General features: G+C 36.3%; 1 pseudogene; it reads left to right on the forward strand.

Moving 5' to 3' along the window:
- Nucleotides 1-459: 459 nt before the first annotated feature.
- Nucleotides 460-3,410, forward strand: LOC107872358 (annotated as a pseudogene).
- The last annotated feature ends 15,165 nt before the right edge of the window (nt 3,411-18,575 follow it).

Consider the following 18,575-nt stretch of genomic DNA (forward strand, 5'->3'; position numbering starts at 1 on the left):
TCGAGATGTCATAATGTTTGGCATAGTCTCACCTTATTTGATAGAGTCTCGTGCTGATAACGTGTTATAAAACAAGAAAGAATAAAGAATAATAAATAGAGAGAGAAGAAGGGAGACTTCTTTATTTCTCTTGAGGATGAGAGATCATCATATTGAGAATACAATGAACAAAACTCCTCTATTTATAGGGAAAAATACTCCTAGTTTATGACTAAAAGACATATACTTCAAATCCTGATAATTATTAACTAGATCTTAATAGATCTTGATAGACATTCACTATAATGAAAATACATTTATAACACTAATATCTTTTTCATTAATTTAAGAATTTTAAATCAACTAAAATTGATTTTATGAATATTTGAAATTAAATCTAAAAATAAATATGAAAGCGTTAGAATAAGAAAAATATAAAAAGTAACAAATTTTTAAATGTTTTAAGTAAGTACTCAAAGATTTTCTAAAGATCCACTTTAAAAATAAGGAAAGATTTTAAATATAGAAAGAAAAATCATACTATAAATATGGTTCAAATAGATGCGTCTCTCTTATCCTCTAGCAACAAGGAAAAAAAGGTACTGCATGATCGCAAAAGTGTTGATGTATTAACTACTTGAAGCTTCTGGTGGTAAAATATATAGTTGCTTACAATAAAATATACGTTATGTTTACATTATTATATTAAAGTGTGAAGGATTGTTGAGAAATAATTTGAACTTTTTGCACTTCATTAAAATTTTTTGCAATAGATAAAATTATTTAATTTTAAATAATCAAAAGTAACAAGTGCACAAAGGCGGATCTATAATTTAAAGTTTGTGGGTTCCTATGGGAAAAATAAAATTGAATATAGTGATTGATGGAGTTAGAACCCATAGCAAAGAAACTTACAAAGCTTTGGCAATATCTTCTCTTCCACTAGACCACATTTTGTTTATGGGTTCCCAACTTATTATTCTTATATATTTACTAAATTTCTTAATATAAATACGACATCCGCACGAAAGTTACTGGGTTCCTGGGAACCCCCACTTATACCCCTAAATTCGCCCCTGAATGTGCGAGGTGTGTGCGATTAAACTACTTCATTAAAATATATGTTACATGTTTATTAGGAGTAACCAGAGGCGACTCTACCCATTCAAAAAAAAAGCGGCCGCTTTAGGCCCCCAAATTTGAGGGGCCTCGTTATTTTTAAGTAATAATAGATTACAGATTTTAAAAATGATATTAAATATTATTTGTATAAAAAGTAAAGTTTTTATATAAAATGAATTTAGGAGTTTGATAATCTAGTCCAGAGTGTTATGCCTCAAAAAATTAATGTGTGTACTATATTATTAATTGAAAAAGAATTATTAGAAGAAATCTATTAAACAATTTTAAAAGTAAACTTTATAAACATAATTAATTTTTAACAAAAATTTAAGACTCCGTTCAATTTTAACTTTAGGTCACAAATTTACTTGAGCCGCCGGCGAGTAACTAGAGACAACATGGGTAATGTAAATCATAATCTTATGTAGTCTAAAATATTAAGAAAAGGACCAATAGATCCGCTGTCTGTTTCTTCAAACATTATTGAAGCAGACTCCAAAGCTATGCAAGGAACAAATCAATAAATGACTTGTGTTTTTTCTTGGGGAATAAAATTATGTTGAAGTTTAATATTATTAATTGACACCTATACTTGCATGGTTTGTAATATCCAACGTAAAAGAAGCAACAGAAAGAGGGGATTTTCTTTTATCTCTTGTTTTTTTCTTCTAGATTTTGGTCTTGGTTTAATCAAAATCGTATATTCACGCTTTATATAAGCGCTTTTAACGCGTTCTTTAGTCACATAAGTTAAATCAACATTGCATATGTGTCTAGAAGCGTTTATTACGTGTTTTTTTTTTAAGGAGAGATCAACTTTGCATACAGCAATTATTTGTATACTACATTTTATCTTCTTTTTTTGTCAACATTTGTGCATTCATCCTTCTAAGAGAGTCAAAGATACATTATTCAAACATTTTGAGTCGTCCAAAATATAAATATCATTTCGATAATTGAAACGAAGAGAGTAATAATGTGCACAGTAATAAAAATAAAACATAATTTAATAAACAAAAAAAGAATACCACCACAAAAAAATATTTTCAACAAGAAAAAAGAAGATCAGGAGGAAGAAGGAAAAAACTGGGAAACAGAGCAGGGTCGAATATCAAACTAGCAATGAGGCTATGGAGAAAGGTTTCCGGTTTGCTTAAAGATCAAAATAGCGTATGGATTGATAGTTTATTGAGACGAACAACTCTGTGGAATCCAGACATCGAGGCTGCTGTCATAAAAGCTACGAGCCATGATGAATTCTCCATGAACATGAAAAATGTTGATCGCATTTTTAGATGGCTACGTTTGTCATCAACTAATCTCAAGCCCCTCATTTGGGCTATATCTATTCGAACGGAGAAAATGAGGAGTTGGGTTGTTGCAATAAAAGTTTTAATCTTAATGCATGGCCTTTATAGCACTAGGCTCCCTTGTATTCAAAGAATTGGGAGATTGACATTTGATCTCTCAAATTTCAAAGATGGACATTCAAGAAATTACAAAATGCAAGGGATTAACGTGTTCATTCGCTCTTATTTTGCGTTTCTTGATCAGAAATCGTATTTCCTTTTCATGGAATTGGAGGAAAAAAGAACCATGATGAATTTGAACAACAAAATAGTGTTGCATAATGTTGAAAACAACGAAAAAGAGAATTACTCGATGGTTCAAGACCTTGTTCTAGTCTAAAAATTGCAAACATTGCTCGATATATTGCTTGAAATTAGGCCATTATCAGATTCTGCTATCGTCCCTCTTGTTCTCGAAGCCATGGATTGCGTTATGACAGAGATTTTTTATGTTTACAGCAAGATTCGTCTTGGGATTGCTCGAGTTTTATCAAGGATTAATTCAGTTGGGAAAGTTAAAGCCATAATGGCTCTTAAAATCATTAAAAAGGCAATGGTACAAACTGTAGAATTATCTCTATATTTCGAGTTCAGTAGAGATATCGGGGTAAGAAATGCGGAAATAAAATCAATAGTGGACCAAATCCCACATGAAAAAATCAAAGAACTCGAAGAAATCATCAACGGGGTTTCAGATAAACCCGATAAGATTGATGGAATTGATGAAGTCATTGTGGTTTACGAAAAAAGGGACTCCGAAAAAAATTGAAGACGATAATTACTGATCAATAGGAGACTTTTGATGAAGAACATGGTGCACTAGTGAAATTTACACCAAGGATAAATCCATTTGCAGATTACTCAGAACCTACTAGCTCGACTAATAATGTACTTGTTAAACCTCAAGAATTGCCTGATTTAATTAGCTTTACGTAGCGATGATCACTGGAAGATTCTTGGTTTCCATGGCTGAACATCAAATGTAATGTGAAACAAAAGGTTTCTAGTATCTAACAAGAGAGAAAAAAGGCATTTTGTTTACTCTAATATGTACTATTTATATAATATGAACTTATGTAGATAGATTTTTTCAAAGAAAATGTTGTTATGTTATGTCATATATGTGTTATTTTCAATTGAACATATCAATATATTCTTTAAGTTTGAAAGAATTAAGGGTTAATTATTTTTTAAGGTTGAGAAACACATAGATGAACTTTAGAGTTCAATAATTCTTGCAATTGGAATTTGTTATGTATGAATACGAGATAACTTACAACCTTGACTGCTGCAACATCTTGGTGAACATAATCATAGTTTCTTCATTCTCATTGAATCAAACCTTACAAGCATACCTCACTGTTAACAAACAATCCCCTTTACTCCAGAACCTTCGATCAACCATCCATTAATAATCATAATACTTAATTAGTACAGTATTTCCTGTGGAATTCGACCCCAACCTAATTGGGTTCTATATTTGATGACGACCGCTTACACTTTCTAACAAGAGTTATCATTTGGGCGTATTAATTTTTGACGCCGTTGCCGGGGAATACGGTTGTTAATTAAGTTTATGAGAGTTAATTGACATTTGGTCAAGTTCCTAATTTTACTTTTATTTGTGGTTTTAGTTTATTACAGGATATTTATGTTACATGCCATGTATGAGGAGGTCAGGAGAACCATTATTACCATATCATCCAGAACCTCAATTAATTGGTAGAATGGAAGATCAGCAAGAAGTTTATAGACTAGCCGCCTTGGCTAGAGCTCAATTGAATCAATAAAATGATGGTCAACCAGCTCGTGATCCTAACCTAGCTAAGGAGGACCTGAGAGATGATGATCTAATTGAGCCTATAAATAGGAGGCGTGCTGAGAATATAGCTGCATAGTGAATAGGAATTGGGTAGCTAGAGAAAGAGCTAACCTCTAACTTGCTGTGCAGTTTGCAGCTGATAAGGAAGATGACACAGATTTGGATGAGGTTGGTGCTACAGGAGCCATTATTCCACCACTGTTAGCACCAGGAGGAAGTTTAACATCATAAGCACCATGATATAGCTGCTAAACCAAAAAAAGTTATTTGGTGGACTTCCAAGGGATGACCCAAATATGCACTTGGTGAATTTCATTAACATCTGCAAATCTTTTAACAACCCTAGAGTTGGATAGAATGCAATCCATCTACGGTTATTCCCGTTGTCTCTGTTTATGAAGGCAACGATGTAGTTAAATGAGTTGGCTCCCGATTCTATAACAAACTAGATGTAATTAAAAGGAGCTTTCCTAGAAAGGTTCTTTCCGCCTTTCAGGATGTTACAGTTGAGGGACGAGATTAGCAACTTTAAGCAGTTACTAAATGAGGCACTCCATGAGACTTGGATGAGATTCAAGAAGAAGTTTACACAATGCCCTAACCACAAGATGACCGATGAGCATTTGATGGTAATATTCTAAGATCTTTAATCTCCATCACTAAACCAACCATGGACAATACTACAGGGGGAGAATTTATAGAGTTTACTTTTACTGAGGCTGCAGATATGTTGGAGCGATTGACTAAGACAAGTAGAGCTTGGCATACCAGGGATTCTGTGGTAGCAAGCCCCACTGTGTCTAGTAGTATGACAGCTAAAAAATGCAGGAGAAAGAAAGAATGAGATCAAGACATAGCCCATATGAAGACCCGGATGGATTTTCTTACTATGAATTTGCTATCAAGAAAGATAGAAAAGGTGAAGGCCATGGGTTCACAAAGTAGGGGAGTCAAGTCTGATTCTGAGGAGGAGGCTAACTATCTGAATAATCAGGGGGTTTCTGAGGTAATATCCAAAGGAATCAAGGTCGAAACTACTATGATAAAGCTGGTTACCAATATCGTGATCAAGGGAGTTGGAAAAATAAGAACGACAGGAGTGGATTGTATGTGCCTCCTAGAAATCGTGATAATATTGCTACTAGATCGGGTAAGATCTCCATGAAGGACAAGATGGAAAAGCAATTAAAATGGGTGGAGTCGACTAATGCTGGTGTGACAACGATGAGAACTGACTTATCCTTAGTTGGTCGATTAGCATTCAACTTCTATAAAATAGCTGGAGCAGCAGATGAACCAAATTTTGGCAAAACTTAATTAGAGAAAGAGTGGTACATTACTGAGTGACACATACAAAACCCTCAGAATGATGGGTCTTATATGGCGATTGCTACCTGCAGTGGTAAAGTATCACCGAGCCCTTCTGTGGGAAAGCCTGTAATTGATGATGTGGTAGAGTTGGATAAGAAAGCAGAAGATGACCATCCAATGGAGTCTGAGAAGCTAGATAATGATGACATTCCATCTGACCATTAGGATCCTATCGAGTTAGAAAAAGATAAGGGAAAGGAGGGATAAGCAGTGGTTAAAGTAACGCCTAAAGGAGGGATAAGCAGTGGTTAAAGTAACGCCTAAACCACTTCCTCCATTTCCTCATCAATTGAATAAAAAGGTGGATAACACAAAATTTAGCAAGTTTATGGAAATGTTAAAACAGTTGACTATGAATGTGCCTTTGGTGGATGCATTGGAATAAATGCCTAGCTACGCTAAATTCTTGAAAGATATTGTCACAAAGAAGAGGACGGTGAGCTATGAACTGGTGGACAATCTTCACCATTGTAGCACTATTTCTACCAGATCCTTAGTGCAAAAAAATGGATCCTGGAGAATTTATGATCCCGTGTACTATGGGATCTCTGGATATCGCAAAGGACCTATGTGATCTTGTGAAAAGTGTTAATCTGATGCCATTAGCAAATTTATAAGAAGTTGGATTTGAGAGGTCCCACACCTACTAATATGAGACTTGTGATGGCAGACAGATCAGTGAAATGACCAGTTGGTATATTATATGATGTGCTTGTGAGAGTGGCCTATTTTATTTCTCCTACGACTTTATGATCCTGGATTGCAAGGTGGACTTTGAGGTACTCATAATCTTGGGTAGATCTTTTCTCCCAACTGGGAGTGTGTTGATTGACTTGTATGAAAATGAGCTGCAGTTTAGGATTAATGATAAGGTAGTCCGATTTGATTTTTGTCAGTCCATGAAGCAACACAAGGTGATGAGTGTATTTTTCATTATAGACGTATATTATAAAAATGAGCAAGAGGTGCTGATAGAAGAAAAATTTATTGTTGAAACTTTGGTTGCGGTATTGATGAACTTTGATAGTAAAGGTATTGAAGAATATGAGAAGACATTGCATGCCCTAACGGGAATGGTATGATATTCATATGCTCCCAAGAAGCTGGATTTGGACCTCAAAAATCATCCAACACCACCGGCCAAACCATCTATTAAAGAGCCACCGGTGTTGGAGTTAAAGGAGTTGTCTGGCCATCTTCGATATGTGTTTCTATGCAGAGGAAACACCTTACCTATGATTATTTGATAACGCTCCACTTACACCTCAATTTTGTGAAAGACGGTTATCGTCAATATATTTACCCAACTTTGGAGTCGGGATCAAATCCACAGGGAACAATGTGAGTGGCGATTAAACTAGTTTGAACCTAAAGCTACAAGTCAAATTTAAACAACTGGCACGAAAAGATAAATGAGGGTTTTGAGTTTAACAAGTAATTGTTGGTCACCTTTGTTTCAGTTTGTAATCAAGAGTTTATGAAATAACCAGGATTATGTTCACTAGGGCTTACGGTACATGACAGATACTAAAATTTACTCAAGGTTCTCACGGTAGTTAGGATGACAAGCTATCTTTATCGATGGTATGCTCAAATGTATCTCGACCTATTCAAGCATCTAATTCCCTAATCCTCTCAGACTTAGGGAATTGCTTATCGTTACACAGATTTTACCTCAGGTTAATCAATCTTGTTACAACGCTGATTATTAAATGAAGCCTTTCCGAGTCCCTGTTGATAACTAACTTCCTACTGTTTATGATTTCTTTGTCAAGCAAACCAAAGTAGGCACGCCTATTATTTGCAACCAATAGACATAAATTATATTCTCAAAATTATCAAGAAATCCTAAAACCTATTAAACCTTGAGTATTTAAAACCTTATCATGACCTACCCCTAGATCCCATAATCCAAGTTAATGGAATTTAGCCACTCATGATGTAACGAACGAAACACATAATTGAATTCATGATTTGAAACATAAACTTATAGAGATGAATAATAACTAGTGAATCGCAGATTAGATCACAAAGGAAATTCCAAAGTAATGATATTAATCCCTTCAAAGGATTTGCTTATTCAAGCCAAGAAAATTAGAGAGATAAAATATCAATGTGTTGTATCACCAAAAACTCAAGTGCGGCTCTCTCCCCTTCTGTGGAATAATAATATTAGAAAACCCTCCTACAGGTCTTTAAATAGTCAACCCTAAATAAGGAAATAAAATTAAAATTTAAGATTTTCTTCGGAATGGGTGACGACATTCTTGACAGCGCGTCATAAGTATGACGGCATATGCAGGATGCCGTCAAAGTCTCCAGTGAATTACTATCTTCTGATTTTTCTGATGGCAAATCTGACGGCGTGTCAAATATTTGACGGTCCGTGAAAAATACTGTCACATCTTTATTGGAAATCAGCATAATCTGCCTCAGGTTGACGGCCTCTTTGTACAGCCTATACCATGCTTGACGGCACTTCTGAAATTTCGTCATATTTCATCTCAATTCCTCAGGTTCTGTCTAAGTTTGACGACAACTTTGACAGCCTGTCATATGTCTGATGTTTCTTCAAAAATGGCGTCAACTTCAGTATAGCTCATTTGCACCAGATTTCAGCTGATTTATTCTTATTTTCTTTGGTTTCCTCCCCGATCACTTGTATCTACATTAAAAATAAAACAATCAAAATAACAACAAAAGTTGCTTAAGACTTCACAATTATTTTGAGCTAAAAAGCATTAAATGTGTTAGCTTTTGCTCACACATCAACACCCTCAACTTAAAACAATTGTTTGTCCTCAAGCAACAAACTAACTAAGAGAATACAAAGAACATTCAACAGTCAACAACTATTTTAGCTCAAAACTTAGTTACCATCTCCAAGGTCAACCAATTTAAACTACTGTGTATCTTATTAAAAAACAGCAATATAACACAATGGATTCCAGCCATGGCATCAACTAAGTACCAACAATCATGATTATATCAACATGACACTACCCAAACAAGTAAGTCACCTAGCAACATACTAGTGTGCCCTCACAACAAAGAATTTTCGCTTTTTCTCTCACAATAGAAATTAAAGTATAAACATGGGGATCATCACAAAAACACTCACTCTCAGAATGAAGTTCAAACCAATTTATGCCAAATACCATATGCTTGGCCTTATCTTCATTACCAAAGTGTCTAGACAGGTAAGCTAAGATCACTATAGGGCTTTCTTAGTCTTGTAACGTAGGATAAGGGCTGGTATAGTATTAGATGGCATTTAGAGTGACTAAACTCCTTGGTACTACCTTAACTTGTGGGGTCCACTTATTGACCTCTTTTTCTTTTCTTTTCTTTTTATCTTTACCACACATTCAGAATGGGTGTAGTTTTTCTTTTTATTCAAACAAACTTCTTTTCTTGTTCTTTTCCACCAACACCTAATTTTCTATTTCTTTTTCACTTATTCTTTTTCTTCTACTCTACCCTTCTTCATACCCAATTTACATCACGCACCCCTATGATAGCCACCCTTAACTTAGGATGTTTGCCTAAGTCAAGGTGCACAGTGTCCAAGGAGGACCAGGACCAAAATAAGTTCATTATGATCAAAAAAAGGGAAGGTGATAGGTATCATAGAAAGAAACTGGTAAATTCAGGCTCAAACAGGGATCAAGGGATATCATGCATTACGGGAATGTCATTTAGGCTAATAGTGACTTAAATTCAAAAATGTCCTATGATCCTTTCCTAACCCCTACCTTTCAACTAAGGCAAGGCGAATCGGGCAAGTTCTGGATTCGGCAGTACAAAGAGAACTCAGTAAAATATTACACACACATGGCACACAGGTACATCACATGCTATTATTTATTCAATTCATGTAATTGTTAGCAGTGATTATCATGTCACTAGTACTAATGCCACAACAAGATGCACAGTGGTCACACATGAATGTATGTCACACAGTTATAAAACAGATCATTGGAGAGGTGTTCAAAAAATCAACAAGAATATGTCAACTACCCTAGATACTTATTTTCCCCTAGTTAAACAAAAAACATCATAAAATAAAATACGATACGCCTAAACATGTCGGCTCTACTAGGAACACGACTCCGGGGAAAAGAGGTACGACAACAAAAACCCTAGAAGGACATCAACACCCACAAGTAGCCCCACCCTTAACTTAAAATCATGCAAAGTCCCCAATGCGTCAAACCAAAACAAGAGAGTCAGAAATATACCTGTGGCACCATGGGTGCAAAGATCTGATGTCAATTACATAATACGAATACAAACAACAAAATACCTTGGGTTGCCTCCCAAGAAGTGCCTAGTTTAATATAGCGGCGTGACTCAGTTATCTTGACTACTCAGACTTTGTCAAGATACCTTGTTGATGATTATTTATGTCTCCACTTGGAGGATTTGAAACACCGGCCCAACTTTTGATCAATACATCTTCGAGGCGCGTTGGGCAAATGTGAGGGCTTGATGAGGAGTGTTCTATCACACCACTTCGAAGACTTGAATTGCTTGCCCAATTTTGCATCAAACTTTCATATGGACTCATTTGGAAACGGTGAGAATCTTAAATAGCCACTAAAAGAATATCGATCTTTAAGCTCCTTGGCCTTCAATATTGGGGTTGTAGTATACCCTTTTGGAAGGACAAACTCCAAAATGTAAGAATCTTTCTCCTCATTTTTAAAATTCATCATTTGCTTGGGTGATTCGACTTTCATCACATCCACTAAGCATAATATTGAAAAGTGATTCGAATGAGGACTAACCCTCAATTTCAGAGTAACTTCCCTATTAGTATTTTTACCCTGAAATGGACTAGATTCTTCAGGAGGATTGTGCTTGATTTCTTCTTTTGATTATAATACCATTTCCTCATCCTTGGCATCTTCTTTCATGAATGGTTCGGTTGGTTGGGAAATCACCGAGGGTTGCTCAACATCAAGCTCATCATCAACATCGGATTTTTTCTTTTCATCCTTACACTCTTCCATTATTTTAAATAATTCTACAGACAAGATATCATCTAAACATAATGTAGAAAAGATTTTTGGATGATTGACCTCGATATCCAACTCTTTTATCTTTTCTCTTCCCTTGTTAAATGCCCTAATGTATTGACGTATGTCACATATGGTATCATTCGTTGTGTCTATACGATCCAACATTAGTTGAAGCATAGCTTCACTGTCACTCTTTCCAGTGCTTCGTTCTTTCTTTTCCTGACCATAAGACCTGTCATACTCATAAGAAGAACTAAAACTTGGGTTACCGCAATAGGGGGAGGGGGCATTTAGGAAATCACTCCAATGTCCATTTGACCACCATATAAAGAACAATTATACTCTCGGTAGGGTGGAGATGGTGCACACATCTCTCTCCGGGGAGCATAACTACAATCTTGCCAAAAGTGGAGTCCATCACAATATGGATATGGATCATCTAGATAAGATTTCCAACCATCAGACTCACATTCATTCCATGATGTCATAGTAAGAAATAAACAAAAATAAAGAAAATCTACCTGATACAAAAAACAAGGGAAATCACAAACAAATATTTACAAGTTTGAATTCAAGCAAGTAAGCTAAAATTCAAAACTAACTTAATACGCCAAATTGTTCCCCGACAATGGCGCGATTTTTGATAACTCCCAACTTACACCTCAATTTCGTGCAAGGCGGTCGTCGTTAATATATTTATCCAACTTTGGAGTCGAGGTTGAATCCACAGGGAACAATGTGAGTGACGATTAAACTAGTTTGAACCTAAAGCTACAAGTCAAATTTAAACAACTGGCACGAGAAGATAAATAGAGGTTTTGAGTTTAACAAGTAATTGTTGGTCACCTTGGTTTCAGTTTGTAATCAAGAGTTTATGAAATAACCAGGATTATGTTCACTAGGGCTTACGGTACATGACAGATACTAAAACTTACTCAATGTTCTCACGGTAGTTAGGATGACAAGCTATCTTTATTGATGGTATGCTCAAATGTATCTCGACCTATTCAAGCATCTAATTCCCTAACCTCTCGGACTTAGGGAATCACTTATCGCTACACAGATTTTACCTCAGGTTACTCAACCTTGTTACAACACTGATTATTAAATGAAGCCTTTTCGAGTCCCTATTGATAACTCACTTCCTATTATTTATGATTTATTTGTCAAGCAAAGCAAAGTAGGCATGCCTATTGTTTGCAACAATAGACATAAATTATAGTCTCAGAATTATCATGAAATCCTAACACCTATTAAATCTTGAGTATTTAACACCTTATCATGACCTAACCCTAGATCCCATAATTCAGGTTAATGAAATTTAGCCACTCATGATGTAACGAATGAAACACATAATTGAATTTATGATTTGAAACATAAACTTATAGAGATGAATAATAACTAGTGAATCACAGATTAGATCACAAAGGAAATTCGAAAGTAATGATACTCATCCCTTCAAAGGATTTGCTTCTTCAAGCCAAGAAAATTAGAGAGAGAAAATATCAATGTGTTGTCTCACCAAAAACTCAAGTGCGACTCTCTCCCCTTCTGTGGAATAGTAATATTAGAAAACCCTCCTACAGGTCTTTAAATAGTCAACCCTAAATAAGGAAATAAAATTAAAATTTAAGATTTTCTTTGGGATGGGTGACGACATTCTTGACGGCGCGTCATAAGTATGACGACGTGTGCAGGATGCCGTCAAAGTCTCCAGTGAATTACTCTCTTCAGATTTTTCTAACGGCAAATCTGATGGCGTGTCAAATATGTGACGACCCATGAAAAATGTCGTCATATAGTCACTGGAAATCAACATAATCTACCTTAGGTTGACGGCCACTTTGATAGCACATCCCATGCTTGACGATGCTTTCGAAACATCGTCACATTTCATCTCAATTCCTCAGGTTCTGTCTAAGTTTGACGACAAATTTGACAGCTTGTCATATGGTTGACGGCGCTTCAAAAATGGCATCAACTTCAGTATAGCTTATTTGCACCAGATTTCAGTTAATTTATTCTTATTTTCTTTGGCTTCCTCCCCGATCACTTGTATCTGCATTAAAAATAAAACAATAAAAAAACAATAAAAGTTGCTTAAGTCTTCACAATTATTTTGAGCTAAAAAACATTAAATGTGTTAGCTTTTGCTCACACATCATTATTGTAGCAGACTTAGGTGAGCAGCAGGTAGAAGTCTTTATTTCTATGCTTAGGAGATACAAAAGGGCTATAAGATGGACGATTCCTGATATTGTTGGTATTCCGCCAGGTATCTACAGCTAAAAAATCTGTTAAAAGAGGAGTGCACACCAACTATAGAGAATCAACGTAGATTAAACCCACCGATGCAAGAAGTAGTTAAAATGGATATTATTAAATGGCTTTACATAGGGGTAGTATACCTCATCTCCGACAGCAATTGGGTGAGTCTCATGCAATGTGTGCCCAAGAAAGGAGGCATGACTGTAGTTGCTAATGAGAAGAATGAGTTGATTCTGCTTAGTCCAGTGACTGGGTGGTGAGTGTGTATGGACTATCGAAAGTTGCACTCGTGGACATTAAAGGATCACTTCCCAATGTCCTACATGGATCAGATGTTTGATCATTTGGTAGGAAGGGGTTGGTATTATTTCTTAGATGGGTATTCAGGATACAATCAAATTTCAATTGTCCCAGAATATTAGGAGAAAAAAACATTCAAATGCCTGTATGGAACGTTTGCAATCAAGCGAATGCCGTTCGATTTATGTAATGCACTCGCCACATTCCAACAGTGCATGATATCTATTTTCTCTGACATATTGGAGGACACCTTGGAGGTATTCATGGATGATTTTATTGTAGTGGGTGACTCATTTGAGCTATGTCTGGTAAATTTGAGTAGAGCGCTCCAGAGATGCAAGGAATTCAATCTCGTGCTAAATTGGGAGAAATGCCACTTCTAATTGAAGGAGGGAATTGTGCTTGGGCATCGAATTTCAGCCAAGGGGATTAAGGTTGACTGGGCAAAAGTAGAGGTGATACAGAAATAACCCCCTCCTATCTATATGAAGGGAGTTCGTAGTTGTAACATCCCGATTTCCTGAACCGAAATGCTACACAGTGCTCATGACCCCAAAGGACCACAAGCTAACCCATGACTGATATTTGTACCTGTATACTACATAAGATAGTATAATAATGCAGAAACATGCACTAAAAGGCCATAAGGTTCGATCATGAACATAACTGAATAACGTAACATCTGTGTGGGGTAATAAAATACCCAAAACAAAACTAAAGTCTAAAATATGATAGTCTGTATCTATTCTGCATCTAGTCTGAATCTAGTCTAAAAACCTCTACTATATGAAGAATCTGAATAAGGAGTTGATAGGACATGTCCCCAACTAACTCCAACTAATAAGCTAATCAATGAGATAATAGAAAATCATTATGTCCTCCAAGGATGAGGACTCACTTCTACTCTAACTGCTGAAACTAAAATCTACTACTGATCTGGAACTTGTGTCTCTGAAACTATGGTATAACATAAAAAGAAAGCACCATAGCACGAATACGTCAGTATATATATACTGAGTAAACATGTGAGGTAGGCTATATGCAATGGTTCACATGCATAAATAATGTTAACTGACTATTTAACATGAACGTGAGAATACATACATAAATACGTAACTATAAATGACAACGTGATAACATGATACTGATACTGTGGTAGCATGACTACTGAGTCTGGAAACTGATAACATGACATAACTGATAACGTGAATCACTGTATCTGAATATAACTGATAACATGGGTGATTATGTCTGACAGTCCTAATCAGATGAAACTATATGAGTTCCGTACTATGTCTGAGTTGATTATTTCTGACAGTCCTAAAATCTAAAGAACTATCTAAGTTCTATTACTGAGACTGATTGACTGTATCTGACAGTCCTGATTCTGTAACATGAAATTGTGGGAAGTAGTTTCTAACTGGCATGCCTCAAATATGCTATAATTGCTGAGCTGGGGTCCAATCTATACCCTGATTAGAAAGGTGTCAATACCGCGCCACCAGTAAGGACAACATATGAGTAACCCTCATATAACGGTAACTCTAGCAAGAATGGTGGGAACCCTCACATAACAGGTTAAGCCACCTTATCTATCCTTATATAGAAGGCTATGATATCTTAACCTATGCTGGCTACATAGTTCTGGAACGCAAAGATTTCTTCTAGGAATTACACGCTCGTATAACAGGCGAGACCCCATCCTTGGGTTCACTCAATGCTAATTCCTACTCCCATCTGAATGGACATTGAACATGATTTACTGAACTGAACTGAGCATGGACTGAGTCACTAAATTTTTATGGTTGACGGAATACTACCGATGTCTGATAACTGACTGAGTTCATAAAATCATGGATATTTTTCCTGAGTCATAAGACTATCTAAAGTCTAAGAGTTCATAGCTTGATTGAGAGTATCGTGAAAACATGATATGGATCTAGGCACACAACTAATATTTCTTGTACAATTACCCCCAGGACTTGATAAAATGAAACTGACATGACTTGATATTCTTGAATACATGATAATCACCACAATACATTTATTGAATCATTTCATCAAACGTTTAATAGGCATAAGCTTGTACATTTATAGGGATTTTCATGATATCATGCTAGTTACGCAAATTTCCTTCATCTAGGCATTTAATCAAACATATGGTAGGCATAGTACATGTAAACATCTAGGTATAGCAATTAAACATCATGGTTAAATTCTAATTTCATCATACAAGGTTTTAGTCATGAGATTTCATGAATCTTTATCTATACTAATCAACCCACATGGAATTTATCATCAAATCATGGAACAAAAAATTCCTCATTTATCAACATGAAAAAGAACATACGAAGCATGAAAATATAAAGAAAATCCATAACTTATAGTTAAAAAGGATTCTTGTACTTCATGGATGAAAGGAGTCCATGAATGAACACTCTGCATACCTTAGATTGTGATTTCGTTAAGATTGATGGTGAAAACCTTCTTAAATTTGAATCCCCAATAGAAACCCTAGTTTGTTCTTGAGATAAATTTGAGAGAAATTAATATGTTTTGGGTGAAAAGTGGTTGAATCACGTGTTAAAGGGATTATATAGAGGTAGGAAGTTGACCCTTTTAACTCTGGACACGTCATTAAATTTTCAGTAAAATTTCCTGAGTTTGGCCCTTGGCGCAACATGGCGTTATCACGCTGTGTCACTGGAAATTGATAATTGGGAAACTGCACGGTGGCGCGACGTAGAGCTATCATGTTTCCACCTTGTCTATGACCTGGAAGTTTGGCATGATGCGCCAGTATCGCGGAGCAACACTGAAAATTGACAATTGCCATTTGAGCTACGTCTGCTTAAGGCTCAGGTCAAAACTGTCTCACGTAAAAAGGCTCTAAGTCTTCGCCCGGGTTTCAGATTTGTGTGAATTATATATTGATGGAAAGCTTATTTAATTTCTCATGTGTATAAGAATGAATTCTTATTTCAAAGTAAGTTGTAACATCCTTGAGATGATTTTCTAGCTAAGAAAAAGCATGGGTATTATAATATCTCCCCTTTGAGAACATTCATCCTCGAATGAGACTGACTGAGAGGGGAAACAATGAGCTGAACATGAATAACTAGAACATGATCTCATAACTGTCGTGACTGATAAGCTAAACATAATATACTGAACATGCATATTTGATGCATGTGTAACAGATTCATAAATACATAACTGAAAGTTCTGAAGAACTAAGTTTTCTCACAATGAGAATGCATGTCTGATGCATAACTAAATAACTGGTCTGATACATGAATGCATGACTGAATATGCGGAGGTACTTGATACCAATTTTATTATGGGAACATGAACATGAGACTGAAAACTAAGTTAGTGATGTATACTAATCATGAAACTGAGTAAGCTTAAGGAGAACTATTACCTTGAGCTTGATCTGAGTTGGCGGGGAAGAGGTAAGGATACTTGGTATGCATATTTGATTCTGTTTCCCAAGTACCTCCTACGATGGACTAATTTCGCCAAAGAACTTTAACCATAGGGACTTCTTTATTCCTCAATCTACGAGTCAGGTAGTCTAAGATTTCAACTGGAATCTCTCTTCATATGAGAGGCTATTCTGAACATCTATGCTCTGAATAGGGTATATGACTGATGGGTCACCTATACACTTCTTGAGTAAAGAGACATGAAAGACTGGATGAACTAAGGCTAGATCTGAAGGCAATTCAAGCTCATAAGCTACCTTGCCGAATCAACTAAGAATCTTGAAGGGATCGACATATCGGGGACTGAGCTTTCCCTTCTTGCCAAATCTCTTTACTTCCTTCATGAGAGATATCTTGAGGTAGACATGATCACCAATGTCAAACTCAAGATCCTTTCTACAAATATCTGCATAAGACTTCTATCGTCTTTGAGCAGCCCGGAGTTTTTCTCCAATTAACTGAACTTTCTCTAAGGCATCGAATACTAAGTCAGGACCTATGGCTGAGGCCTCACTAACTTTGAACCAACCAATCAGAGATCTACATCTCCTACCATAGAGAACTTCGAATGAAGCCATCTGAATACTGGAATGATAGCTATTATTGTATGCAAATTCAATCAAGGGCAAGTGGTCATCCCAAATGCCTTTGAAATCAATTACACACTTCCTTAGCATATCTTTCAAAGTCTAAATGGTCCTTTCTGCTTGACCATCTGTCTGAGGATGAAAGGCTGTACTGAGATGAACTTGTGTACCAAGACCCTTTTGGAATGCTTTCCAAAAATAAGAGGTGAACTAGGTACCTCTGTCTGAGATAATTGATAACATAACACCGTATAATCTGACCATCTCCTTGATGTAGATCTTGGCGTAATCCTTAGCTGAATAAGAGGTGTGAACCAGAAAGAAATGAGCTTATTTGGTTATCCTATCTTTAATGATCCAAACTAAATCATGCTGATGATGAGTTCTAGGAAAACCCATCACGAAGTCCATGTTCACAACTTCTCACTTCCAGGTAGGAATACTGAACTCCTATATGGACCCACTAGGCTTCTGATGCTCTATCTTAACCTGTTGACATGTAGAGCACTTAGCCATAAATTTTGCAACATCTCTTTTCATTCTGCTCCACCAATATATCTCCCACAAGTTGCCGTACATCTTTGTGGCCCCTGGATGAATAGAGTAGCGTGCACCATATGCTTCTGCAAAAATTTGCTGCCTTATGTCATCTACGTCTAGAACAGAAAGACGACTCTGACAATGATGAACACCATCTCCTCCTTGGAAGAAAACCTCTATTTTTTGATCCTGAATTGACTCTTTTGACTTGACAAGGCTAGGATCCTTATTATGGTTTTATTTCACCTTAGAAACTAGATATGATTCTGAACTACTCTGACCACATACACCACCCTTTGAAGAATCAACTAAGCGAACGCCTAGCGTGGTAAGCTGGTGGACTTCCTGGGCTAAATTCTTCTTACTATCATCAACATGAGAAATACTACCCATGGACAGTCTACTGAGAGCGTTGGCCACTACGTTGGCCTTTCCCAGATGATAGAGGACACTCATGTCATAATTTTTAAGAGCTCTAACCACCTTCTCTGATGAAGATTGAGATCGTTTTGAGAAAAGACATACTGAAGGCTCTTACGATCTGCGAAAACGTCTACATAAACTCGGTAGAGATAATTCCTCCAAACCTTTAAGGCAAAGACTACGGCTGCTAACTCAAGATCATGAGTAGGATAATTTTTCTCATGAGGTTTAAGCTGTCTGGAGGTGTAGGCTATGACCTTACCATGCTGCATGAGGACACAACCCAAACCTGCTCTAGATGC

The sequence above is a fragment of the Capsicum annuum genome, chromosome 5, assembly GCF_002878395.1.
Source record: "Capsicum annuum cultivar UCD-10X-F1 chromosome 5, UCD10Xv1.1, whole genome shotgun sequence".
NCBI classification, from domain to species: Eukaryota; Viridiplantae; Streptophyta; class Magnoliopsida; order Solanales; family Solanaceae; genus Capsicum; species Capsicum annuum.